Source organism: Strix aluco, chromosome 21 (assembly GCF_031877795.1).
Source record: "Strix aluco isolate bStrAlu1 chromosome 21, bStrAlu1.hap1, whole genome shotgun sequence".
In the NCBI taxonomy this organism is placed as follows: Eukaryota; Metazoa; Chordata; class Aves; order Strigiformes; family Strigidae; genus Strix; species Strix aluco.
The window spans coordinates 12481217-12509092 of NC_133951.1; positions in this window are offsets into that span (position 1 = coordinate 12481217).

The window sequence follows — 27876 nt, forward strand, 5'->3', positions numbered from 1 at the left end:
CCACCCTGGTGTGTGTTATGGAGGGTCTTTCTGAGCTAAGCAAGCTCTGTGTCCTGCAGGTGTTTGGTTCCTGAAGCAGTGGTGACTTCAGCAGATCTGGAGGTTACAGGAGCTGCAGCCCCATCCCAGCTCTGGGATTTGGACATGGACCTGGCAGAACTGTGCAGCACACAGGGCCGGAGAGCGGTCCTGAAATTTGGCTCATAACTATCAAAACAGCTCCTCAGAAACCCAGGCAGCCTAAAGGTTGTTCTTGCTTATGCCAGGGTTGAGCCACTTGCAAACAGCCACCAGGGTTTAAACCATGTTTGTTTTCCCTTCTCCCCTTTTCTTGCACTGAGTGAAGCAAAAAAAAAAAAAAAACCAACATCAAGAACTCAGGAAATGTTTTATTGCACCAACGATTAGTCCCAGCCTGCGATTCAGCAGAGCCATGCATGCACAGGGGCACCCAGAAGTCAATCCCTTCTTTTAACTGCAGGCTGAAAACCTCCCCAGGGAAACCTGTTTTGCTGCGGAGGGCATCGATGTTGGCTATGGATTTTGCTAAGGCCTGATTCAGCAGCATCTCTAGTTTAAGAGGGAACCAGGACCGGCTCTGCCGAGCTGGAGGAGGGTTAAGCGGCCGGAGGTTGCTCCGAGAGGGGCACGGCAGCATCGGTGCGCAGCGCTCGCGGGCTCGGTCCTGGTGTCGGAGCAGCTCTGCCGTTTGATGGTTGTACTTCACTATGAACATCCTTGTTTTATGACAGAGTAGGATCGTTACAATTGTTACATTATTCTCCCTTTTTTCCCTCTCCTATTAGTAGAGACACTTATTATAATTTTAATAGGGACAAACAAATTCCCTATGTCCTTTTCCAGTCCTAAAAAGACAAGGCTATATTTTTCAAACGAGCTTATGATTGTAGATTTAAATGTTCAACTAAAATACATTACGATGCCGTAGACGTCAAGGAGAAAAAGGGAGTCCTGATACCCGGAGGAAGGTAGGGTGCTCAAGCTGAATTACAGCAATTATTGGTATTGTCAGATCTTACATTGTTTTTAGGCACCCATCCAATTCACAAAAATATCTCTCAAATAATTTCAAAAGAACTTTACTTGAAGACTGTTTGTTTTGGGAAAATATAAATCATTGTTCCATTTAAACATATTTCAGCTCAGAGAGCAATAATATTTTATTTGTGTTGAAAGAAGGCAGGGGCTTATTAAATATTAATACGTGGCTTACAGCATGGGTTAAAGTTCCTCTCTTAATATATACTGTAACTTAGCCCAAGAGATTTCGTTCCTGAGTACAAGTTTCTGCTTAAGGGACTTGAAAATAAAGAAAAAAATACATTCACAAGGTATAAAAATGCCAACATACGGGATGTTTTATGTTTGAAATTTTGCTACATTTTGAACATTAGTGATAATTAATGGCGTGAGCTAATTAATGACAGTATATGACACCTGGCGTGGTGCTTTGCTGAGCACAGGTAGTGTGCTCATGTCCAGGGCGAAAGGACCTGACTCATTTCTGTATCAGGCTCTTACTGTGAAGCCCCCTGAGACTGAGACAGACACTAGCACTTGTGCCAAGGTCAGACCATGACATTAAAGACTGAAACTCCAACTATCCTGCGGTCAGAGAAAGGAAAGAGATAAAAATTGCCAAGGGATAGGTACCAGGAGAGAAAGATTTAGTGAAAAGGCAAAAAGCAGGTCCTAAATCAGGGTAGGTGATGCGCAGAAGGGAGCTTTGAAGAAAGGTGAGTGGGAATTGTGTCTTTCAGTCAAAGTCTCTGGAAACCAACTGTAAATTATGAGAATGCAATGGGATTTTAGCTTTTAAATCATGCAGGGACTGTCGGCAACTATAACACAAAAGTCTTTGAATCCACAGAGGTGAGGGAAAAGCTTCGGGAGGGGACGTTTTCAAAGGCTCGACAGGGAGGTTGGTGTTTATTGAATATTTATCAAGACTTTTGATAGCAGAAAGGCAATTTCCATGCTGGTTCAGTGGCCATCAGCCACCTCTGGGCATGGAGGGCTGTGGTCCCCAGGTTAAGTTACATTCACTTTGGGCTGTGGGGACTCTAAGCATCCCTCCCTGCCAGTGGTGAGACAAAATCCTGTGGGCTCTGGCACCGAGGAAGCATCCGAGAGGAGCCAAGGCTGTTTGCTGGACTTTTGGTTGCAGTGCAGTATTGCTTCGGAAGAAATTAAACTGTAATAGTTGGGTGTCCCATTAATTTTTGGGGTGTTTTGAGCCTTATCTAATGAGAGACTGTGAGACATCTTGAGACAGAACAGAATGCTCATTTGTGAATGGAAGGGAACATCGTATTATTTCCACTGCTTTATACCACAGATTTGAAGGAAAAAGAAAAAATCTCCTTGAAGTTGAAATAATCCTGGTAGAATGATCTTGTAATACCTGCTGAAAACTCTGTGCAAGACTGAATTGTGAACTTTCAAAGGGGAACATTTCTGACTTGTGCAGTGTCTTGCCTCTAATTTAAATTCTCCTAAGTCTATCCTTGAAGTTTTTGGTCCTTTAGACTTAAAAGGCAGAAACGCTTATTATTTGTGCTTGGGAAAGGAAATAAGACCTTTATAGTCTCAAAATGGACTTTTCTTTTTTTCTTAAGGAAAATGTAATTGCATACAAACTGTAATCCCCTCTAAACAATTCTCATCGGTTGCCTGAAGAATCCCTTGGCTGAATTGTAAATCACTATAAAGTGCACCAAAAAAAAAATAAAATCGGGATATAAATGAGTTTTGGAGCTGTCTAGTCTGGGGTTCTGTAAAGTAATTAAATCAAGGAGACTTTCTGATCTATAGAAGGGTCAATGTAACAGGGCAGTGCTTTGAACCATGGTCTCATTAAGACACAATTGCCTTCTTCACTTCCCAGATTGTTTATAACAGAGGGCTTATTCCTAAGCAGTCAATAACTGGAGAACATAAATCACAGCACAGAAAGAGTTATTCCCAGTTTATGGGCCAGATCCTCAGCTGGTATAAATCACTGTTGCCCCAATGATGTCACCTCAGCCATGCTTTATTTATACAGTCCAAAGATCTGTCTCATACTGTTCTCATTTTATTGGCTTTTATTGACTCATTCTGTAGGCACAGATTTTCATATATTAAATGAAGGTGGAGATAATTGAGGTATGTGAAAAGTAATTTTGCAAAATTTTCAAGGGAAGATCTGAATTGTTCTCTTCCTTCCCTCTTCATTTTATTAAAAAATAGTTACCATGTGAATTTTTGTCTGCTCATAACCATTTGCCTAAATACCACCCTGGTCACTTAGAACACTCTCTTCTGCAAAATGTTACAAGTTGGTCTTTGTATGATTTAATGGTGCTGCTTCTAGATTTTAATTAAATTCAGACAGGACGTCCCCAGGCTCAGCACTGACAGAGGCAGCGATGGCAGCGGACCCCAGGTCTGTTATTCTGCAGGGGGATGTGCCCCGCACCTTGGGTATGTCTAAGTTGTCTGCAGGGTACAAACGCTGCTGTTTGGGAACCTTTCTATTACCCTGTGCTTAGTGCTGGGCTAAAACAGATCACAGAAAGATCTTCAAAAATCTCCTCCAAAGCTGAAGATCAGCTTTGGGCCATTGGCTGAGCCATGAGGTGCTACAGGGCATGCCTGGCAAACCTCCTCCCGGCAGCCAGGGAGCCAAGGTGAGCACAATATCTGCTTTAAATGCCTGCAACAGATTTCCAATATGCCCCTACCCCAACCACTGAGGCAGCCCAGCTTTGCTCCTCTCACTCTCACCTCAGCATCGTGCCTGAGCACCCTGGCATAGACAGCTGGATAGCAAGCCAGCAAGCAACGCTCATCCAGCCTACAGAGCTCCTCTGACAAAACATTATTCCTAATAACTAATTACACTTACAAAAGATCCCTTCCCTTTTTGTTTCAGTAGGTGCTGTGAGCAAATCTGGCAAGGTGAAGCCATTTTTATATGTCTTGGTTGTATTTCATCATGCTGATGTCAGGACTGATGTCACCAGTGTCAATATGGTATTTATGACGCTGAAGATCAATATTAAATACTGTATTTAGGATCCATTGACAGAGCTGTAGCTCTGACTGCATTCGACCTTCTTTGGCTGACAGGCAGCCAGAGGGGTTTTTCCATGTCATTCAGTTAAAGGAGCTTCCACTGCCTGACTTTCTTCTCTCGCTGCACCATAGCACAGTGACAATATTCCCTTAGAAAAAAATTAAAAGAAAAAAAAATATCTCTCCGAGGAAATAGTAAAAATTTATGAAAGAAATCTCCAGAGAACAAAACATCAAACCAGCAGAGAGACTGAATGTGAGAAAACAGCCAAGGAATAATGTGAAAAATTGATGAGTAGAGCTGCAGATACTTGAAAACAATAAACAAGCAGAATCTACTTAATTAGAGATGATTGTAACATTACTTCTCTGGGTTAAAAACACTAACTTTTATATCCATCCGGGATTTTGGCACTCAGATAACGGCATGTCCAGGCATTTCAGTTCTCTGCTGTTCTCTTTGAGACACACAGAAATTATGTACGCTATTTTTTCCATGAAAAATTACCATCATTTTATTCCAAGCTGTTTCACAAATCAAAGCTGTCGCTACAGTGAGAGTGAAATATTCATCAGATATCCACACTGTCCTGCTCCTACCGCTCTCAGAGGGGGAAAAACATATGTTTTTAAGAAGAAATATGTTGTATTTAAATACCTTTATCTGACAGAATAGGCATATGCCTATGAAGAAAATCCCAGAGGAGGTACCATCTTCATGAACAGGGGACTAGACAACATTCGCATTCCCGCCCTGAAAGCATCGCTTCCTTTCCTTCTACCGTGCTTCTCCTCCAGCCCTTTGTCCATCTTCCTTACTCAGCTCTTGAACTGGGCAAGGCAGACTTTATTCCCCTCCGTGTTTAAGATGACACCTGTAACTTCATCTCACGTGATGCTCCTGGTTGCTGCCATATAATAAAATCCCCAGAACTGTAACGACTGATTTGTTTCTCTAAGAAGACTGAAGCCTATAAATTTTCCTGGTGATAATTTTTTTCCATATATATATACGTACACATGCATCTGTATAAGCTGTCTTCACGCTCACCATCTGTAAGTTCATCACTTCACTAATTCATCCTTTTCCCATGAACTTTCTCCAACTCTCCCAAGCGATTTGGAAAACTCAAACCCACACAGGTGGCAGCATTTCTTCCTGAACTCGTGATGGCACTTTCTCTTAACTTCCTCTTAGCCTGGGGATCTTTCTTATGCTCCTAATCTTCCTGAAACCATCATTTCTTATCCAAAGCTGCTTAAGCAGTTGGAGAATAATGTTCATTTCCAGGCAATATGTGCACAAACTTGGATGAAGGCTGGTTTGCAAACGGAGCTGTCTATAATCCAGAATAAAATTAAACCTTAATCACTATGTTCCGAAGGAAAGATTTGTCACTGCCCAGCACACATGTATCTTAATAAAGACATTCGTTCTTGTGGAGAACAAATCCATTCATATCCACTGGCTTAAAAGGATGCGTCGGCACACGGGAACTTTGGATTTTCCCCATCTGAAGTAGCATGTTGCTCTTAAGAGAGGCTTATATATAAGCGCTGGGCACCCTTAAAGAAGGTACGTCATTATTGCTGTCTGAATTTCATTAGCATCAGCAGGCCACGAAGGGCTGGCTGTGTAAGGTTCCGTTGTGCAAGGAGCTGCTGCCTGTGCTGCTGGCAGCCCGGGCACCAGGCAGGCAAAGGGCAGCCTCAGCCCTGCCGTAGGAAAGGATCCGAGCTGCAGAGGAATTAAAGGCTCTTTTTCTTGTGTGACACTGGACCATGACAGAGGTTAGAAATCAACCTAGGTCTCCTGAGCCACCACCCTGTGCACTAACCACAAGATTTTTTTCATGCTCTCTGTTTCTCAACTGCTAGTAATTACACTTAGAAATACTCTGGAAGCCAAAACAAACAAGTGAGAGATTTCCAGTGAGCTTTCAGTTTGTTATTAATCCTTCAAAGACGGTTTTGTCCACAAGGCAATACAGAAAGTTATCATGTTGCTAAGCCAGCTTCTCTGCTTTGCGTGTTTGCGGCATCATTTCTCTCTGATGAGCGAATTTGCGTACAGGCTGACATCTCCCTTTTTGGACTGGACGTTTTCTCTCTCACATGATGGGAAAAACAAATTCCATGCTGAATCAGAACACAGCCTGCACAACTAATGTGATCTGGATTTGTTTCAAAGGACAGGGATTTTGGTCACTCAGGACCTACCTCAGAACCGACTGGAAGTAATTTTGTGCATGTTTTTTTTCCCACCATACTATGAAGTATTACCTCATGAGCAGAGCATCCTGAGATGACAGTAAATATCCACAGATACTGCATATTTATTTTCTGCCTCTGATTTTGTATTATTTATCTCTAATTTTAAATAGAATCTGTGGAAAAAAAAATAGGCATTTACTGGATTTTTCTATACTACATTATTTTTACATGGATGTGAAAATTCCAGCACCTACTCATCCTGCACTGAGTCACTGGAATGTGCTTATCGCAGGTGAATCTGTTGAAGAAAGTCATCCTTACTGACACTTTACCTTTTTCCTTGGAGTCTGTTCATGCATGACCTCATGGAGCTTCGCAAGAGTTGGCTGAAGACTGGGCGCAGTGTCCCTCTAATTAACAATATTATCTCACCTGGCATCATATTTTACAATCAGCAGACGTTATCTGTGAGATCTAATTCAAGAGAAACCGATGGGAATATTTCAATTCTGTTATTGACTTTTCTTCTCAAGCTTTGTAATTAATTCCCAGTGCCTCAGGCGGGCTGCAGTAGCAGTGACAGATGGGCTGTGCTCCATCATCACAAGCTAAAGCCCAAGCCACCATGTTCAACTGGGCGTTCTACCCCCCACCATGGTCGGTGACTTGGCCCCTGCTTCTGCTGTCTCTGAGACAACCATGGCCATGTAAAGGCAACACATGATGATACGTTTCCCAATGAGTATTAACGACTAAGGAAACTCCAGTCCATAGTAGCGTGGCATGTCAGGAGAGACCCATTCACCTTTTCTTGCCCTGTCTTCAAGCCTCACAGATTTCTAGGAATAAAGCATCTCATGTCATTCTCCAGAGTTAAACACTATAGCATGAAAGATTATTTCCAGACTTTCAGGGCAATCACTGAAGAATTCATTTAAAGAGACTTCGGCTTCTAAGGAAGAGATTGTTTACAAGCGTTTGGGCCAACAGCACAGGTAAAAATGTTGGAATTTCTGCTTGGCTTTGAAGCCGGTGAGTACATTCAAACGACTGGGGTTTAGACCTAAAAGTCCTTTTGAAAAGGACTAGTGGCATTGTTAGGCTCTTTAACTAAAAATATGGGCCACAGCGTTTGATTGTTCAATGGGGGTCAGGATATTACCCTAACTCAACCGAGCACTGTAAGTGCAGATCACATTATATGGCAGAAAGTTCACGTAAGACTGGATTAGAGCCAAATAAACCTTCTAAGACATCTAAAGAGAGACTGATGCCCAGATATCTGTGCGGCCATTTAAACCCAACCTACTGAACATGTTTTACATCACAAATTACAACCTAGTGAAGTGTGGAGGTGACTCAGATGCCAAAATCTGTAAACACTGCTGGTCTGCCTCGTGGCTGCAAATCCAACAGAGTACATGCTGTCTGACCAAGCCTTCTTGGGTAGTAGGTAGAGCTGGACCTCAGCCAAAGCTTGAAGACACATAGATCAAGATTTCAGACTCCCTCTGTAAAGTTCAAGTAAGTTGGCAAATGATGTTCTAGTGCTGGCCGATTCCTGGTTTTAACTACTACTCTGGATAGATTTGGTATAGCTGCTATAAAGTAGACTGACTGGCTTAAATTTATTTTTAAAAGCTAAACTAACCAGATGATTTTTTTATCTGACTATCATCCAGTCCAACCCACATGAAGAAAAGGCTAGAGCACAGATCAAACATTTCTTGGCCAACATGGCACCGCTACTAGGGGAAATTTCCATCAACCTCTGTCACAAGTTGAAAGATATTTATCAGAAACAAACGGAGTTTGAAATTTCATGACATTTAATTTTTTAAGACCGTAATTGCCTATTTCCCTACCAGAATTAGAAACAGAAAATGTTTTCAAAAGTCCTCTCTCCAGCAACCTCTATTGTGATTCAGTTTCTTTTCTTTGCAGCTGAGGCATTGAACCCCTTTATAAGAGAAGCCCAGTTTGGTCTCGTGCCCTATGAGCTCAGTTCAAGTGCAGGCACAAGCAGTGCCAGGAGGGGAGCACCAGGTCTCCTCTGCTGTTGGAGGAGCGAGGTGAACGTGCTTTCAAGAGAATGACTGAGGCAGCTGCAAGGTATAAGTTTCACTTTATCTATCTCTCAAGGAGAAAACAACTTTGCTTGCCATTAAAGTCCTTCTGGAAGTTACAATACTTGTCCTTAAAAATTAAAGGATAGAAATGTGAAGTTTCTTCCAGTTCACCACCCAGAAGCTGAAGAGCAGAAGGTGAAGAATAGCTGTTTCAAATATATGTGTGTGTGTGTATAAATATATATAGAGAGAGTCATAATCTGGACACAACCTTCCACAAAGTGACATGCAAAACCACGCGGACCACTTGCAGGTTTGGGTTGTCTCTCAGTCTACATTAAGAGCAAGAGAGTAAGAGCATGGACAGTTTGCAGGAGGTGATCGTAGGAAAGAAGAGATATATTATGCAATTTAAACATCTTGCTGGTGTTGCTTCCCATCTCCTTACCTTGTCTTGGTGATATGCCCTACAAGGCCACCATCCACTATAAATGGATGTGCAGGTAGATTGCCCTGTAGAGATGGCCAGATGCATGTGGCTCCATCTACCTGCTCAAGGTTTCATCAAAAGATCTTGACTGTGACTGCAAATTGTTTTAAGAGCTGTCAGGTCACCAGTCACTGCTCGCTGCCTCCATTTGTGGTACGGGCATGTCTTATGGGTAGAGTTTTAACTAGCATGATTATCCTTTGATGAATTAGCAGTATTAAGCCAATTTCATTTCAATTATATCTACCTTCCACCCCTTTTTGCTACATGTCCCAGCTGTAAACATTTGTAAAATACCTAAGTAACTCTTAGAAATGATTGTACCACAGTTAACAAGAAATTCCAGAGTCCCACATAAAATCGTGCTTGGAATGCAGACTAAAACTACTGGGGAAAGCAAATGAATTGTCATTCTTCTCACAAGTACTTCACAGAGCTCTCTGTCCTCCAGAGATCATGATGTACCTTCTGAGGTTTCAGAAAGACATGAAATTATATTGCCCCAAACATGCATCGTATAACCTTCAAGTCCCTGCAGCATAAACGTAGGAAAACTCTTGAAGACATAATTAATTGGCATAATGGCAGGACCTGCAGATCCAACTGATAGGAGTGGACAAAGGAATACATCGTGTCTTCCTCTGAATGTGATCAGACTTGCCCTCCAAAATAGTTTTTGGAGGACTTAATTTCAGAGGAAAGTGTTTCTATGACTGAAAATACCCTGCCCTCAACACAATATAGCTAATTCAATAATATTTCTAATGGGTGGTGGCTGAAACCAGAGGCAGTTTTAAGGAGACAAGGTGAAAATTAATGCATTGGGTGTGACCATGTGGTTACATCCTTTTATCCTGCTGCTGGGCTGTCAGTATCCCACCCTTGAACGCCGTGTTTTCCTTGTAATTATACTCTTTTTCTCTCACACCTCTGTATCCTACTGATCTATTTTCTCTGGGTCATTTTAAAGTCTAGATCTTCCCCTTTATGTCTTTTGTGGCCCCTCCAAATTTGGAAAATAGTGACCATGGCAGAATTTACAATAAAGAAAATTATCATAGGGATCTCACAGCTTTTCTAAGGACACTGTACACACGTGGTCGCACAGGACGCGTACAGTTCTGGGATCTCACGTCACTTCTTGAGGTGGATCCCCTTTGACAGACGCTGGTGACTGTTAGATATTGCTGCATATTAGGACTGAAAAACTGGTTTGAGCAGAGCACGGGGAAAGAGCTGAGCAAAGACCTTGCTGTCTGCTCCAGGAGCTGGGCTGCTGACTCTGCCTGCTCCCCTCTCCCTCCCATGAAGCCTCATGCCAGACGCAGATGGTTTCTGGGTCCCTAATCCATGGGCCAGCCCATGTCTCATGGACGAGGTGACGTAGCAGGAGGAAGAGGCTCAGGTCATGGAGCACAGCATCTCCCGTTACATGACCCAGACACAGGCACGCAGACACCGCCTGACCCCACGTGCAGCCACGCTCTGGGGATGGGTCCTTATCGTGTCACCAAAGGTACTGAGGTCTCATGTGGTGGGAAAGTTGCATATGGAGAGGCCTCCTACCAATAAATCTGGTCTAAAATCTGAATCTAGGTTTATAGCAGCCGAATTACATCCAACCCCTAAAATTCTTGCAAAGGCTTTTCATGTAGGAAAACATCCAGTGGCTGCAAGGGTTACATTACACCTTGTGACTGGGAAAGCGTCCGGCAGCAGCCAGTTAGTCATGTCGTCTGTAGCGTAATTACAGCTCCACAGACCCAGAGTATGTTTTGGATTTGCTCCACAGACACTGGGTAATTACTACCCTATAGATCCAAGGCTTTTCAAGGATTTATAGGGCTGGCGTGTGGTACACCCCGTGGAAAAACAGCAGAGCGGGCATGATATAACAGGTATGATACTGTATATTAATTTCCATGGAAACCCTTGTGGGTAAACTGATGCAAGACCAAACAGAGCATCAACTAGCAATTGTGCCATGATAAGTGAGCACTTGCTGATCAGTGTTCATGCTTGGGCTAAAGGTTTCTTTGTAGGGTCAGCTAGGATGAGATCATTAGTGCTCTTTGGGGAACGCCTCGTCATACCCACAGGAGTTCTGTGGGAAGAAAAAATGATCACTCCTTAAGTAAAAGTGCTAAAAGATTTTTACCAACTGCCTGCTGACAAATCAGTGGAACATCTGAGTATTCGTCTCTTGGTGCAACTCTATCAAGACCAGCAAAACCACAGCGGAGTTGGACTTAATTTGCCCCGTTGCCTTTTGAGCAATTTTTCTAAATTCTTCCCTCTCTCACTTTTCATTTTCGCTGCGACTTTCCAGCAGGCAGCAGAGACAAGGTACATGCTGAGTGATCATCCTGTTCAGTTTTCCACATCTGACACTCAAAAAAAAAAAAAAAACCCCAACGTGGAGAGGAAAGAACAGTTTGCAGTGAATGATAACGTCTCTGCCTGTTACTACCATGGGACATTGCTGACGTGAGGACGGTGTTAACGCACGTGTGCTGTGTCATGGCATGCTGGAAAGTCGGCAAGTTTGGTGGCAACAGACCGTTGAAGGCAAAAGGGATGGAACATGCAGAAAACCAGTGGCAGGGCAGGACCGAGCAGAGGCGAGGTCTGCGTGAGCCTCTGTGCAGCTGCAGATCAGTCCTGGGGCTGCTGGGGTGTCACGGCATACCTGGGCTGAGTTTCAAGTCGACCTCAACTGATTTATGGGCTGGATGGAGACCTATAAAACCTGGGGCAATTCTGCATGGGGGTTCTCTGTGAAACTCGACAAAACTGTGAAACTCCAGCTGAGCTTTGTCCTGATTTTTCTGAAACTCGGATAAATGTAAACCAAAAGCCTCAACCCAAATACTGCCAAATTATGGGGAATGTGCCAAAATGGAGAGTATTTTTAAATATCTTCCCCTGTTTTGTGGCTTATGGGATGGGCATAGGGATACTAAGCAATAAACAAAGGAATACAGAGACAGTGTTTTGTGAACTCTGTACATGACCTTTTTCACGAGGTGAAGTTATTGTATAAGACTTTCCTGTCTGAATGGGAAGGGAACAAGCAGGACAACACAATAAACGATCTCTCAACAAATGCTGACGACTCCATTACAAGGGTATGGCCTAATTTCAAGGTCCCAGCCAAACTGAAATAGCTGCTGAGCCACAGTTGGGTGTAAGGCATCAAGGACTGGTCCCCTTTGGATCACAAGGGCAGTCAGTGGTCCATGGCTGTCCAGAAGAAAGCAGTCTCTAGGAAAGTCTAAAAAAACCTCAGATGCATCTAACAGGAGGGGATAAGTAAGCTCTAGGTAGAGAGATACAGAGTGATTTACAGCCCTTAAAATCTGTTTTCTCTTAAAAGTCTTTTTGCTAAATAAAAATCTTTCTTCTAAATAAATAGTACTTGGCTCAGATAGGGCCCTTTCTTTACTGTATACCAGTGTCATTGCTCCCAGAAAGCAGAGAACCACAGGCACTGAAAATAGGTCAGGCCTGATGAGGTAATGGGGATAATTACCCTCACTCCGAGTCTGCAAATGGGAAACCAGTGCAATTTCTCCCCAAAACTCAGGATGTAAAGCTGGGATGATGATTGCTTGAGAAGCTTGGGAAGCACTGGGGGCTCCTGCAAAGCATCAGCAGCTGGACCATCTGCACTGTCCAGCACTTGGGTGGAGAGGAAGGGAAGGAGGGAAGGTAATTAACTCTTCCCTGTGAGAGGAAGAGCAAGAAAAGCAATGTTTGTCAATAGGAAACATGAAAGAAAACCCAACCCTCAAACCCAACTGTCCTAATTCCACCCATCAGATAAGCTAATGGAGCATTAACACTTCTCCATTTCACCCTTCCTGCCCTGCCCTGCAATTTGCAAATGGAACAGACGCCTCTGCATCTCTTTGCTCTTGCTAAACTGCCCAGCCTCTCCCATATTTATCTGCTGGAATCACAGCACAGCACAGGTATCAGTTCCTGTTATTAAATCAACAAAAATGGTGATGTTGACAAATGACAGCAGCTTTCTCCATCCTGGGCTGCTGATGGCATGATGGAGACCCATCCTCCCCCGGGGAGCAGGGACAGCATCCAAAGCTCTGGAAGTTTTGAAGGGTTTGGTGATGGGGCAAAGGGGCTGATTGCCAAGGCTTCCCTCAGTTATCCAGTGGGGTCTATAGCCCACATCCTTTCCCATTGGATTGCACCAGGACAAGGAAGAAGGCACGACTCATGAAAATTTAAGGTGAGAGGTGAAGTGTCACTTAGCCTCTGTCTAACCTCCTTCCCCCAGTTCACAGCTCACTGAAGTCCAGGCTTTTAGCCTGTTATATCTTCTAGAAAGGCATCCAGCCTTGCTCTGAAGTGATAAAAAGGTCCACTGACTCCTGCAGTAATTTATTTCTGAGGATTATGCCACTCTACTGTTAAATGTGTTCATCTAATTTCTTGTTATAATTTTATAATCAGTAGCTTCGAGCTAGTGATTCTTGCTGCAGCCACCAAAACTGAGCACAGTATTCCAGGATCAGCCTCTCCTGCCATTTCTTTCCCTGTATACTCCAATATCTGTTCATTATTCTTCACTTTACTTGTTTTGTGATTAGTTTTTATTAATGCAGAATTCACTGGATAAATGTCATAATTTGGAACAAAGTGATTGTGCATTAGAGTCACTGGTTATGAATTCCCCTTCATGTTTGAAGAATATCAAAATGTGATGGCAACAAGTCCAGCCAACAGTCCTGATGGATGCTGCACAAGTCGCTAGCACTGGGCACAGAGCTCCCTTACTGCAAAACACTCCCTCTTCCCCCTTGGAAATACAACGGATGTAAAGAAAAGGACCCCACTGTGGTTGAAAGAGAAGTGTTTTAAAGACAGAGAGCTTTGTTCTTATCCTTACTGCTCCAGACATATACCAGAGTGAAATGGAGTAGGGTATGGGGCCAAAATTAATATTATTTTTGGAAAGAGACTGATCCTGGAAAGTAAGTACATGAAAGGGGAAGAGAAACAAGGGATTGTTAGTTAAGGTCACTTTGAGGTCTGGCACACATGACCCGAAACAGCCCAAAAGCTTTGGATTCAATCACCCCAAACAATGAAGGAATTGACTGTGATTACATAGTTACAAGAGTGCACGGGGTAATTTAACAGTCGGAAATTGAATAAAAAAAGGCTAGGATATCTACAAACAAGATGTACTCTGCCATGTTCTGAAGGGTTTGACAGCAGCCATAAGCACTTTTAGGTGAGCCTGCCACTAACATCAGCCTGCCAAGAATATGACCATCCTTGGGACTATGGGAATATTGTAAACTGCTGGGACTCTGCGGCTGGGCACGTAACTCGACTTTCTCACCACTTCCTTCCTTCACAGTAAATGGAACAGTAAAAAAAAAAATAATTTAAAAAAAGTGGGTATCTGGGTAGGCCAAATCCACATCCAGTTTCCCAAAGCCCTTTATTAGAAAGTGCCGGAGTGTTTGAGCACGTAAAGCTGAGGCTATCAGGGAATCGAGGACACTTCCCACTCCTCCACCCATTAGGGCATTGGGAATTTAATCCAGGTTGGGACATTAGGACCCACGGCTTGATTCAGTTCTACCCACTTTCACCTGAGACTGGGTTATTTGCTCTGCTTTACTGTTGTTTTATAGTGATATAATAAACCAGTTAACAGAAAGACCCTGGTACAGGATGGAAGTTTTACTTAGTTGAACTGAACTAGCAAAGATCTGGGAAGTATAAAACATTGCTCTGTCTTTCCCTCTGCTTTGGAGATGTTATAGACAGCCCTGGCTATAGAGCGAGGAAAATCAGTTTGCTGACATATCCACTGAAACAGCAATATGTACTAGTATTAATAAGTGCAGAGTCCACCCCTTGAACAACCACAACATGCAAATAAATGTCACAGCAGCCTCTAATAACAGACTCCTTCAGGGCTTATTTCTAAAGAGTGGGCAAGAAACCAATCTCCATAGAAATCCTTTGTTGCACTTTCTCCCCTTTTTATAAGTCCCCGAGGCTAATTAGCACCCAGCAACACCTCGAGAAAGATGAAACTTCATTTAGGGCTCACTGCTTTGACACACAGTTAAAGGATCAGGGAAACAGAAAAATCTTTTTTGGTATCTTATAGCTCACAGACACAGAGTACCTGTAAGATGAGAAGAATATGCTCAGCTTTAATTAGCTTTCTAGAACTTGCAGACACATTTAACGAGCATAAACCCTGTCTATCTGGGGTCTGATATCAGACTGCACTAGTCATTAGCTCTCAATTGCTTCTCTCCGTCTTGCTTTGCTGAAGCCTACTCAAATTTGGAGGGGTGTGGGAAAGAAACCACTTTGCTGTCTACAAAATAGGTAGGAATTAAACTTCAGGAGAAGAAGTGAAGAAAGGGGAAGAGATGAAATACTAATAAAGCTAAATTTTATTTAAACAAAAATATTACTTTAATAATATTGCTATTTTAAGTGTGAATTAGCTTTAAAGGTAATCAGCAATATTCTTACTGAGAGGATGACTGGTAGTCTTTGTTTTACCTCCACCTGTCCGACTTATTTCTTTACATATCGACATACCTGTTTCTTCCTCGAGGAAGCCCAGCCGCTGGTGCCACTCGCAGGGCCGGCAGATCCCGAGTGGGCATTGAGCTACACGAAGCTGCCACATGGAGCATCAGGTGGAGCCCAGCAAGGTCTTGCACCGAAATCCTGGTAGTGCTGTGGCTTGGGTATCACTCCCACTCTGGAAACCCTCCCAGATGTGCACAGCATCCTTAGTCGAGGAGTCCAGGCGGACAAATTTTAGGATGCACATTCCAGTCCTGGGAGCAACTGGATTAATTGGGAGCTGGAGCAATGATTATGGTAACATGATGTTTCAGTCAGCCTTTAGACATAAGCTGAAACCTTCTGCAATGGAAATTAAGCAACTCTATTTTAATTAGTTCCCTATGTAAGTTTGAAAGAAAATAAGTTGTCAGGCTGTTGCAAAGCAATACTTCTTGTTAGAGGCAATGCTCTTAAAAAAGACCTTGTGTTTCAGATTGAGGGGAATTACCTCTAACCTGAAAATAAAAGATTTACCGCACTGAAAAATGCTTCAAATTCCCTGGAAGAATGTTTCTTTTTATCTTCTCTGGCATAACTCTTTAAGCATTTTATAATCCCAGACAATCTCAAGCACTGAAAAGTGCAATATTTCTAGATATGGAATCAGCATATGCTCAACAAGAGAGAAAATATTTTTTCCTTTTTTTCCCCCTCAAACTCGTTTTTGTCATTAAACTGAGCTGACAATGAGCTGAATTTTATTTACTTCCTACGTTTAAGTAGAAAGACATACAACAACACAAAACATCTGATACAATTGACATTTAATACTGTTCATCTGTAATGAAGATCTCCTGTGACTAGTTTTCTAATTCCTGTTAACATAACTTCCTAATGCTAATTACTTTCACACTTGGCTTATGAGTTTTTTATAGTATGTGAGCAGACAACAAACAGCTAATAGTAACAATAGTCACAAAACCACAGTCACCCATGCCATCAAAATACTTAGTGTTGTACTTTCTAACCTAGGACTGTTTTCCAAACCTTAAATAATCAGCTGAGATGATTTTCACATTTTGCAAACTTAATTAGACCTCAATATGGATGAAGATCGTGAAGATTTTTGTTCTGGCTAATAATACTAGTTGTACTTTATCTTGCTTTGCCTTTTAACTAAATATGCCCTAATTGTGTATTTACATTTGCTGGCATGTGCAAAACATTTTAAGTAGATGGGCAAAGCAGCTAATTAGTATTGTACATTCTGTACTTGCATGGTACACCAGAAAATTGTTCAGTGAGAGGCAGGTTATCAAGCACATAGTCAACATTATTCATTAATTCAAAAATAGGAGTCATATGCAAGGACCCTGCATCAGTGCTCTGAAACTTGTACCCAATAGCATGGGATTTCTTATCAAATCTTTTTTATGAAACTATATACAGAGTTCTGCTGATTAACAATTTGGAAAAATATGGGTCTGTGCTGTAGGTCGTATCTCTACATTAGATTTTGTTGACTGCTTACTCAGTTCCCCTTCCCAATCAGAATTAGCAGTTCTCCACTCAGACTGCATGTGTTCTTGTTCCTCTTTCTCCTGTGAAAGACATCATTTGTAGCATCAACAAATGTGCAGCAAAAAATCGATAAACAAATGTTCTGTGTTGAAAATGAGCGGATTTCTTGTTTAAGCATGTTAGTGTGATTTCTGCATAAAATACAAGGAACATATGTGGGCTTTAATGCAATGCTTTTAAAATACTAGTTAGAAGCAGTCTAAGATTCACAGGTTTCTCTCTAGAGACTACAGCAGATTGTTCACAATTATGCAGGAGTGTAATGGGGATTAAAAGGAGCTATATTTCTTTGTAATGGGGATGAGGATAATGTAGTTTGAAACTACAGACTGTACTTGGCCATGCTTTGACATGCAGTCATCTGCCAGCTGGTTGCTTTATCATGAAGGAAGCTTAAGGAGGCAAACAGGAGAAGCAGTTGGGTCTGCATCCGAGATCTCACGGGTCGTTAATGCAGGGGTGCTGCTAGGCCTTGTGATTACCACTTTATTTCTACTGAACTGACAAACAAGGTTTCAGGTGTTGGTTTGTGCATCATGTAAATGGTCCAGGATTTACCTCCATGACAGAGCCTGGTGGGTGCAGTGGAGTGTGGAGAAACTGGAGAAATTTCACAGGACAGCTGGAAATATTTTTGTATCCTTTTATCTCCTTTTCTTTTTAATTTGTCTTTTTTCTTCCCATATTTTATATGAGAAGATCTGTTCCAAATTGACTACTGGCTTTATTTAATTAAATTGACCCTGAATTGTGCCTCTGTTGAACACTAAGGCTAAAAGCATAACAAGAAGCAAAATAGGCCTTGGGTTGCTGCAGGTCTAGTAACTCTGCTAATAGGAAAATCTAGCAGGTCCATTATTAAGAATGCTAATATCTCTTCTAATAAACCTGACACTGAGCCAGTATGTGGGTTTTGCTTGGACTTCTGTCTTTTCCTACACATGGAAACAGGTACTCACTAGATGAGTAGTGATAAACTTTATTACCAGTACCATGATTGTTTGTTTTTTTTTTTCTTGGTGGTGGACTCATCAATGTACTAGAGATCAAGAAGTGCTACTTCTAAAGAGCTTGTGAGAAACTATTGATTTTTATAGAGGACATATATATATATTTCAGATTTATCTCCCTGATGCACAGAACAGGCTGGGCCGGAGACTACCTACCCCAGTGGCACAGAAAGGAATAAAGTTGCCTGTCTTCAAAGCATCAAATTCCCTTTTTTTTTTTGACACTTACAAAGCTTTTTCTGACAGCTGAGGTTCAGGCTGGTGACACAGACAACATTAGGCAGAGACCTGCGAGATGTAATCTTCCAGGCATCATTGGCAAAGGTTTTGCCAAATAAGTGTCTTTAATATTGCTGGAGAGGGCACATACTTCTGGAGCAGAATTTCTGTCTCTACATCAGCATAACGTGTTTACTGAGGGTCACAGTTTTAGTGCTACAAAATTTTAAGTATATTGCATGGACTTGGAGAAGAAGCAATTACCTTACAAATGTCTTCATTTGTATATGATGATCAATACCCAGCGTGTAAAAAAAAACCCCTTCTAAACAACCAATATCAATGCGTAATGGTTTATAATAGTCACTACTCTCACAATTGCTCTAATCAGCTCTTTTCCTGTCTTAATTGGTCATGTATAGCAAAGCACTAGTTTAGAGCAGTCTTTCCCAGAAGGGACTACTGTAATATTAGATGCAGTCTAAGTTGCAAGGAAACATAAAAGTTGTATTTCAGAAAAGAAGTCTGGCAGGTGATGGGATGTTCAACTGAAACAGGTCAGGAGTCAGACCTCATTTCAAACCAAGATTAAATCTGAGATAAGGCTCAAGTTCAGAGGTTTGGTGAAGTGTGGTTTTTTTTTTCCTTTATGAGATTTTTACACAAACTGTAGTAAAGAGCCAAGTTAGGCATGCTTTCTGAAAAATAAAATAGCCATTAGCTGCAAGAAACCAAAGCCAATAAAAAATTGTGTTGTCTCTCCAAGCTAATGCTCCTTCAGTGCTTCCAAAACCAGAAAGAAATAAAGCTTGAAAAGATAAGTTATCCCCTCAGCAAAATTATCTCCCAAGAACCTGGCAACTTTCATGAGCTATAAAATTCAATTAACATTTTTTGCTTTGTGTGTCACACTTCAATTAAGTAGAAAGCATATTAATCATATAGAACAGGAGTGTATTTAACATGAGATAATGTGTTGGATTTCAGGACTTTGTTACTCTGGTTGTGATTCAAACCCAGAATGGTCTGTAGCTTGTTTATATCTTTGGAAATGGAAGGGATGGGAGTCATCCGTGGTGTATTTACCAATTGGAAAAATGACTAGAACGGCACTTGAAGAGCTTGGAACAGCCTTCCCCTGCAAACTGCTGAATCCAAGCCTGGCACTGAAAACATTTTAGCAACAGGGTAAAAACGACAACTGGATCTCTGAGAGGGCTCTGAAATCTTCACAGTGTGGACTGTGAAATGCTCTATGCCTAGGAGAAAGATCAAATTTTCAAGATGCAGAAGGATTTGTTTGGAAAAGCACATGGCTGCTTCACACCTAGGTACCAAACTCCCCTGCAACTGCGTATTTTTTAAAATCCCAATAGTCGCTGCCTTTGAAAATCTGCCCCAGGAAACGTGAACCAGCAGCTTTTTCCTCACAAAGAGAAGAGAATGATGCTCTGGTGGTTTTGGCACTAGAGAAGAAGTCAAGAGCTCTGTGTTTTCATTTTGACTTTGCCATTGTTTTTAACAAATCATTTACACTTGTGAGCTTTGATTTCCCATCTTTAAATCAGGACTGACCCCACTTCCTTTGCTTACAGAAGGGTTTGTGAAAATAAGAGGACCTCTAATAAAGAATGTTGTTAAAATGTAAGTTCTTCCAGGCAAAGGAGCATCTCTTTTTGACATCTCTGCAGCAGCCGGTGGAGCCAGCTCCCCAGCAATAACAAAGGAATGCTACAACACAAAAAACGCTCTGGGCAAGGCCTTCTTGAATGATAAAGCTTAATAGCTAGTCCATCCACACTGATGAATGACATAGGTATGAAAAGATTAATATAGATAGCTTTCCCAAATATCTAGAGCTTAGCCTTCCAGGCTGCCAAAATTGTACTGGAAATCTCATGAGAGTTACGATACTGACTACTTCTGCCATTTCAGCACTTCCAGCTTGAGTTAAGAATTGGAACCTTAACATGTAATAGGAAAAAAATTAATGGGATTTGTCAGAAACTTCAAAGAAGTTTGGCTCTATAAGTAATAAAGGATCCAAGATTGGCAAGATACATATATTTTTCTCTCATTCAAGTAGTTTCTTAATTACAAAACAAACAGAAGCAGAAAACAGAAAAAAAACCCCTTTAACGTGCCATAGTCAGGAGTAGTTGGAAAGAAAATAAGTTTCCTTCTCATGTTTCAACTGAAAGTTTTTATTTATTAGACATGATTTAAACCCTAAAAATTTGAAAAGATTAGAATAGAAAACAATAGTGGTTACATGTGTCAACTTTTCAGAAGAGACCAAAAAAGATGAAAAAAAAAAAGAAAAAAAATTCTTCAAGCATAAACCAAATGCTGTAGTAAATCATAGTATGTGCTAAATAAATCAGCATGATATTGATAAAGCTTCTTTGGCTGCTTTGAGTCACTTTTCAAAAAGGTTTTTAAACTGGTGGTTACATCCCGTCTGTGATATGTAGTTGTGTAACTAATCAGGTGGGCCAAAAAAGTATCAATAAATAAATCTTTAAGTAACATAAAATGGGATTTGGCTCAAAGGACAAAAGGACCTGTGCAAGAAATTTCCACATTAAAAAAACATTGCTCTTTCTGAATTCTGGGGCGAAGAAACAGTTTGAAATGAAACAGACAATTCCATAATTTTAGGGGGAAAATATTTATTATAAAAGAGACAAGTTCACCAAAACATCCAGTCCACGTTTAATTTAGAAAAAAATTTCTCAGTCCCCTGCTTAACTTTACTAGCAGTTGTAAGCTGGAGCACAACGGATTTAAGGGCTTGGGAAAGATTTAAGCTAAGCACTGCGATTACTGATTTTGTGATCCAAAGTTATTTTTGCTTTTAATTCTTCTCCAGAAGATCCAAAAGGCTAACTCTGAGTATGGGACCTCTTTTTTCAAAGAACTGTGCAAGAGATGTCAAGACATCATTCTCTTCAAACTATTTCTAACTGCAATTGGAAAGACAGTGAGCAGTGGTGATATTTTCCTAAGATCAGAAAGGGCCAACAGAAACATCCCAAAAGGGGCAGCTGGGCACTCTCTGTTGGACCACCTTGGTCTGAGATAAAGCAATAGGTCTGCAGTGGAGCTCTGGCATGAATTCAGCTCCTCTTAGGAGGACCTATTTCAGGTCCTCCCACAGCAGGTCCACCAGGTATCTCATGCACTTTATTTTAAAAGGTTGACTGCAGGAGGAGAGAGCATCCAGCCTTGATGTTATCAACATCAATGCTGTTATCTTCTGTTATCAAGAGCTATCTTCTGAGGCATAAAATGTGAGAGATGAGTTTTTTGGGGGGAGGGAAAAAAAGAATAGGTTCTAGAAGTGGTTGCAGATGTCCAGCACGAGGCATGAGGGCACGGAAAGGGGCTGCTTCAGGCACAGCCATGGTGCTGACAAGGCTCTGCCCTCCCCACTGCTCTCTCACAGTGCTGTGGAATCACCATGGAAATGCCACTGGTTGGTATATCCCATCGATGAGGACTGGATATGGAGCAGCTGGATCCCCTACGCTGGGAATCTTGCTCCACTGATGCATCCATGCCTCACCTGAACTGCTTAATGCCTGTATGGGATATACACCTCCTTGGAAGAAAGTTTAAAGTATGTCCACCTTGTTGAGTTTTAAAATGACACAGGCGAACCCCTTGGTCCTATCAGAAATGACTGAGTTTTGTCCCTGATTTTAAAGGGGCAATGATTTTCCTTTCATCTATTCAACCATTCTTCTTCATTTGGTTTTTTTGGGGGTTTGGGGGTTTTTTTTGGTCGTTTGGGGTTTTTTTAACAGCAAAAAGTTAGATTTTATCCAGCCTAACTTCTAGCTTTCCAAAGCATGAAGTTCTGCTCAAGATGGAGGAGCCAGTGCATCCTATAGAGAGTAAAAAGAGTTACCCTGTGCTAGGTTTCTTTATTTCTCCTTCTAGTTCCATTGCTACATTAGAATTGAAAAAAAGCACCCAAAACACAAAATAGTAAACAAACAGAAGGGAATAAAGAAGCTGGAATGAGACTATTAAAAAGACAAACACTGAATTTGTGTCCAGGTGTAGTTTTCTGTAAATATTTAGATTGATTTATTGGCTAAGCAAGGTCACTATCCCTGGCACCAAAGGCAGTTTTTTCTTGTTTCCCTACTACCATCATGCTGTTGCATGGTCCAGGGCTATTTTTCTGTTGATTAAACTACTGGGGAAAAAAAAAAAAAATTATGAAAACCAGTGCTGGATAACTGCATATTACATGTGCATGAAAAATCTGTGCTGGCATGACTCTGCGTAGTGTTTTGCAGGTGAGGTCATTACAGCAGCAGAGCACATCTTTTGTTTTTGACTCTTGGAAAAACATCAAGCTTGGAATAGGGAAAGGGGAGAGAGGGAGATCTTTACTTCTTTTGAATATCGTTCTTTCTCACTTCATAGTTTTGATGCCACTGATGATCGGTGTTAAGTCAAATCCCGTAAACTCAGTACTACAGACCAAGACACCAGGGTAGCAACCCAGCGTGGGGAATTTTCTGTGACGGGAAGCCCAACGCTGCTAGTAGGCTTTGCTGACAATTTTCCATTTTCGAGATTTGGATGAAAATTCAACCTTCAAGACAGCAAATAATAAACAGCCCTGGAAAAATATTTAACACAAGTTTTGCAAAGTGCATGTTTTGTCCCCATTTTGTCCTATGAGAGATCATTATGACTAACAATGGTCATTTTATATAATTGGCTGTATAATTTTATGACCTCAATTATACAGAATTGTAGTTATAAGCACATGTTCAGGGATGCAACAAATCTCAGAGCATGAGACAGTCAATGAGAAAAAATTATTCCCACTATTTCTGCTCTTGCAGATTAAGACAGTGTTACTGTAAAAGACTGTCACTGCCTCAGTCTGCTGGGATGGGTCACCTGCAGAGATAGAAAATGATGACTGAAGGTACTATGTCCATCTTCCTGTGCCTGTTTAGACGGCTAATTTATACCGCAGTGGTGATAAAAACAGTCTTTGTTGCACAACTCTGGAAAAAAGATTCCTGAAGAACAGCCAGATCTTTATATCTGTATTTTATCTCCTTCTGAGCTAGAGATTGTGACTCTTCTGCGGGTCCTCTTAGTAATTAGATCAAATCATGATGAAAATGTCCTTAAAATTTGGGTTTGGGTCATTCAAAAGGGAAAACAGGTGAAAAGTCTGGATCCAACTTTGAACTTCTTTTGGTGAGCATGTTGTTTGGGCTCTGGGCCTTGGTTTTGATCCATCTTAATAAACAGAGCTGACAAGCACGACCTGGTTAATTCATCATGCAACTGAAAATGGAATAAGGAAAAGAGCAGATCTATTTCTACTTCTTCAGAGGATGCTAGTCTGAGATTAAGAAGAATAAAATATCTAGAAGCTTACTTTAAAAATAACAGAAGGTTCATCATCTTTCTTTAATCCATACCCAAATGTCACCTAGGCTCTGAGAGAACACAAAGCTTTCAAGGCAGTTTCAGAGTTTCTATGAGCTCATGACCCTTTGTGTAATCTGTATTATATGTGAAATTGTTTTGCAGTGAACTAGGAAATGATCAGTATCCAGCATGTCACTGGGGACTCTTTCAAACTGTATAATTAGAATAATTTCACTTGTATTGGGCAGGGCAGGGATTCAAAAAGCAATTCAGAGGCAAAAGGGCAAGGAGCCAGACCATGCTATGTGGAGTTATGTACTTTGCATTTTATTACTCTTCCACGTAGAATCTGGCAGTCATGTATTTAGCAAATGCTGCTATTTGTTGTCTGCAAACTCTTCTGAAATAGTACCAGTCTGCTCAAGTTCAATACAATTGAGCTAGGAATGGCTAGGAATAGTCTGCAGGAAATATAATGCAGAAAGTTATGGTTTGGAAACTGTGTGACAGAGGTTCTCAAAAGCTAAGACAGCTGGTGCAAAGGGGCCCTTTCTAAGCTCTAGTGACAGCAGAAGAAAGCGTGTAGACACCGTTACCACTGGTGTAAAAGTGGAGACAGAGATGCTCTGTGTCCAGGACATTCATTGCTGGTTTGGTCACCAATTCCTTTACAAGTTGGACAGTTACTTTAACAGGATTAAACACATTTTGCAAAGCGTTTACTTGTCCCGGTGCAATCATATTACCTTCATTCATTAATTTTTATAAAGAGAGGAATATTTGTAGTGCAAGGAAGAATAAATTTTGCACAGAATTCCCAGAGGCAAAGAGCCATATTTTCATGAGGTTTCTGTAAGTTTTGTGAATGGTTTTCCCCAAATATCTTCTCTGAGTTGTCTTCCTTCATAATCTCCTTTCCTTAGTGCCTTCTGGTTCTCAGCAAAGTGTTTGTTCAGCCACACACCTCTCCCTCTCTGGGAATATTTGTCTTTGACTTGTTACAAGGAAGATCTGCAGCCTTAGAGGAGAGATATAAACATGTATTAACCTCTCAGGGATTATACTGACTGTCTTGGTGACACAGTTTGCTCTAGAATTACAGTTCCTCATCCATCAGACTGCCGGTGCCACAAAAAGAATCTAGTATAAACAAAATTGTGTTTTATACCTTATTTCATATTGATACGAATATCTAAGCTAACCTTCCTACAACAATACAATATGTATGGGAGTTGGAAAGTGGTTCTATCGAAACCTAGAAATAGTTTAAGATGTAGAGAAAAAACCTGACTGTAGACATCTTAGTATAAGTCTGGATCTTCCAGCTCTCAGTTTTACCAGCATGAAGGTACTGACTCCTCCTTCTTTGATGTATGCAAACAAACTGGGGCAGAAAGATAAATTCAGAGATCTATCGGTAAAAGTAGCCTGCTTTGCTGCACTGATGTTAAGACGCTGAATGGTTTTCATTCATTTTTGTGGTCAACCTTTTTCCACCTTGCTTAAGCCTAGTAGTCCCTGAGGCTACGTCTGCACTGTTGAGTCACCTGAGATGAACAGGACACAAACAGGGAAGGCAGAGACCGCTTCTGAGAGGTGAGAATCCAAGAGATGCTACTAAATTACCAAACCTACCAAAGTCCCAAGTTCAGAAGTGACCTTGGTATTTGGGACCCTAAATCCTTGTAAGGAAGCTGTCATCTTAGTCTAGTTAGGCTTAGTCTAACCCTAACATTGCTGTATGTTAGTGAAAACCCATGTTCCTGTCTTTCTTGGTGTTTTGTCTGGTGCTGGATAAACTTTTTGGTAAATGCAGAAAAATCCTGAATCCTGAATACCTGAATCTGAGGATCCCTTTCAAAGTATTCTTTCTATAAAGTATTTTTCTCCATTTAAAGATAACGCTATTCCCTGGAGGCCTGGGCAGGCAGAGTGGGGGATGAACTGTATGGGGCTGGGGAGTTAGCTTTCAGGCCTGAGTCCAGATGGAGACCTCGTAACTCCTACTTCTGACCCTTTCTGTGAGATTTTCTCCCTGTGTTAACCTGGGATGAGTCACGTCTGGCTGAATTTTTAGGTGTGACTCCTAGACCTGAAAAATCAGGCCACTGACCTCTTTGTACCTCGGTCCCTCACTCACTACAAAGGGAAGAACTGCAATGCAGAGTTTGCAAGAGTGTTTTCCAAGATAATTGATCTTGGTGAAGTGCTTTGAAGAGGATCGGCGTTATATAAATGCCATCTGACAGTCAAGTCTAAAGATTCCTACAAAGGACAAATTAAAACCAATTAACCTAGCAAGAAGTTAGTCCTTCCATTATGATAGCAGCTCTGCTCTGATAAAAGCAAGAATTCAAACAAGTTGATGATTTCATCTCCTTGGCATGGAGATTACTGCACAGCTGCACAGCTGAGATGTCACAATAAAAGCAAATGCTTACAAAAGGTTGTTCTTTATGTTTTTGGCTTGTAAATGTAAACTGCCTGTGCTATTCATACATGCCAGGAATGTCAACAGTGGCTCGAGTGTACATCTATTTCCCTCTAATCCAGGACAATACAAAATTACAAGTGATAAATCCTCTCACTTTCGGAGCTCAACGCAGCAAAAGAATTGGTATTTGGACAGAAAAAGCTTTTATATTGGCTTGGGCAATATATATGCAAAGGAGAACAAACTGACTCTGCCAGAAGAGCAGAATAGGTGAACTGCATTAGCCTTCCCCTCTCTCCTGTCACGGTAACTTAGAAGATTGTGTGTTTTCTCCCTCTGGTCTTCCCAGATGGGCTGCAGAAAGAAAAGAATCAATGGAAGTAGCAGTTTATAGGGCCATAGTTTGTAGTGCTGTTCGATTTAAAGTGCTTTCAGTGTAGGAACCTGACAAATGGTCATGTTTTCTAGAAGAGAAAACCTTTTGAAATGTTTAGAGGGTATGAGTGCAGCTGTGCTTCGTACATTTGCACTTCACACATTTGTCAGGGGAGCTCAAGTGCAAGCTTGTCCTGCACTGGAAGTTGCTCGTGCTGTCAGAGCGCTGCTCCGACACGGCGCAGGAATTCCCTCTGACGTGCACGAAAACGTATTTTCATGGAAAGCAAAGGATTTACAGAGAAAATGTGGAGTTTGGTGGCAACTTCCAGTTCTCAGACATGAGATGGAAATTTTTCTTTGGATAGATCATCTCATAATAGTCATGTATAGGTTTTTCTCCCACCTTTTCTAAACTGTTAGCTACTCTTTAGTCCAGAGTTCAGACCACAACTCATCCCATATATCCTTTCATCTAGGCATCACCTTTGCAGTTTGCAGGTGTCTTTTTGAAACGCAAGTTTTCCACTCCCCTTGGTGTTACATACCTGTATCTGATGTGCAAGAGCTCAGCCTGCCCTGGGGTTTGCAGGACAGCTGCCCCTGCAATATCTAGGTGATATATTTGTCTGGAACTACGATTTGCCTCTTGATTTTCTTTGAGCTGTAAGAGTTTGGGTAAGGGAGAGAGAAAAATGGAATATTTAGATGACCTGAAAAATATTACTGCCGATTTGTAATATGAACCTGAAGTCTGTAAAATGATGACAAGTATGTGAAATTGTAAGATGCTGGCTGACATTTCAGAGTACAAATATCCACAGCTTCATCCAGATTGCAAAATATTAATAATTTCAAATGGAAAAATCTAATAGGCCAAACACTGGCTTCTCTTTTCTATTTTAGGGATACCTAAAATATGATTTTTGTTGTTTTCTAAGAGAAACTAAGCAAATTCTGGAAGTGAAATGACTCGAGTTTAAACATGTGACGTATTAAAAAAAACAACCAAACAAAACCAGACCTGACCAATATTCACACACACTGTCAGTTTTAAGGTAAAAATATAGGTCAAGATTCTCATCAGGTTGAAATGGTCTTTTTTTATTAAGAACCTGGTTCCAAATGCTCAGAATCATAATACTATAATACTTTCCTGACACTTTAGATTATTAACCAGGATGCAGTAGCTTAAAATTTATGTTATTTCCTCAGTGTTTCTGTTTCACTTTCTGGTTCTTGAGACAATTCCAGAACAGTAAGGTTGGGTTTAACACCACCAAATGCAATAATGACATTTAAAGTAGCTCTCAACTGCAACTTCCTTAAGAAAATTACTAACTTCCTTTTTTTTTTTTTTTTTTTTTTCCCCAAACAAATAAGGATGCATCTCCATTCTTCTTTCCTAGAATTTCTCTA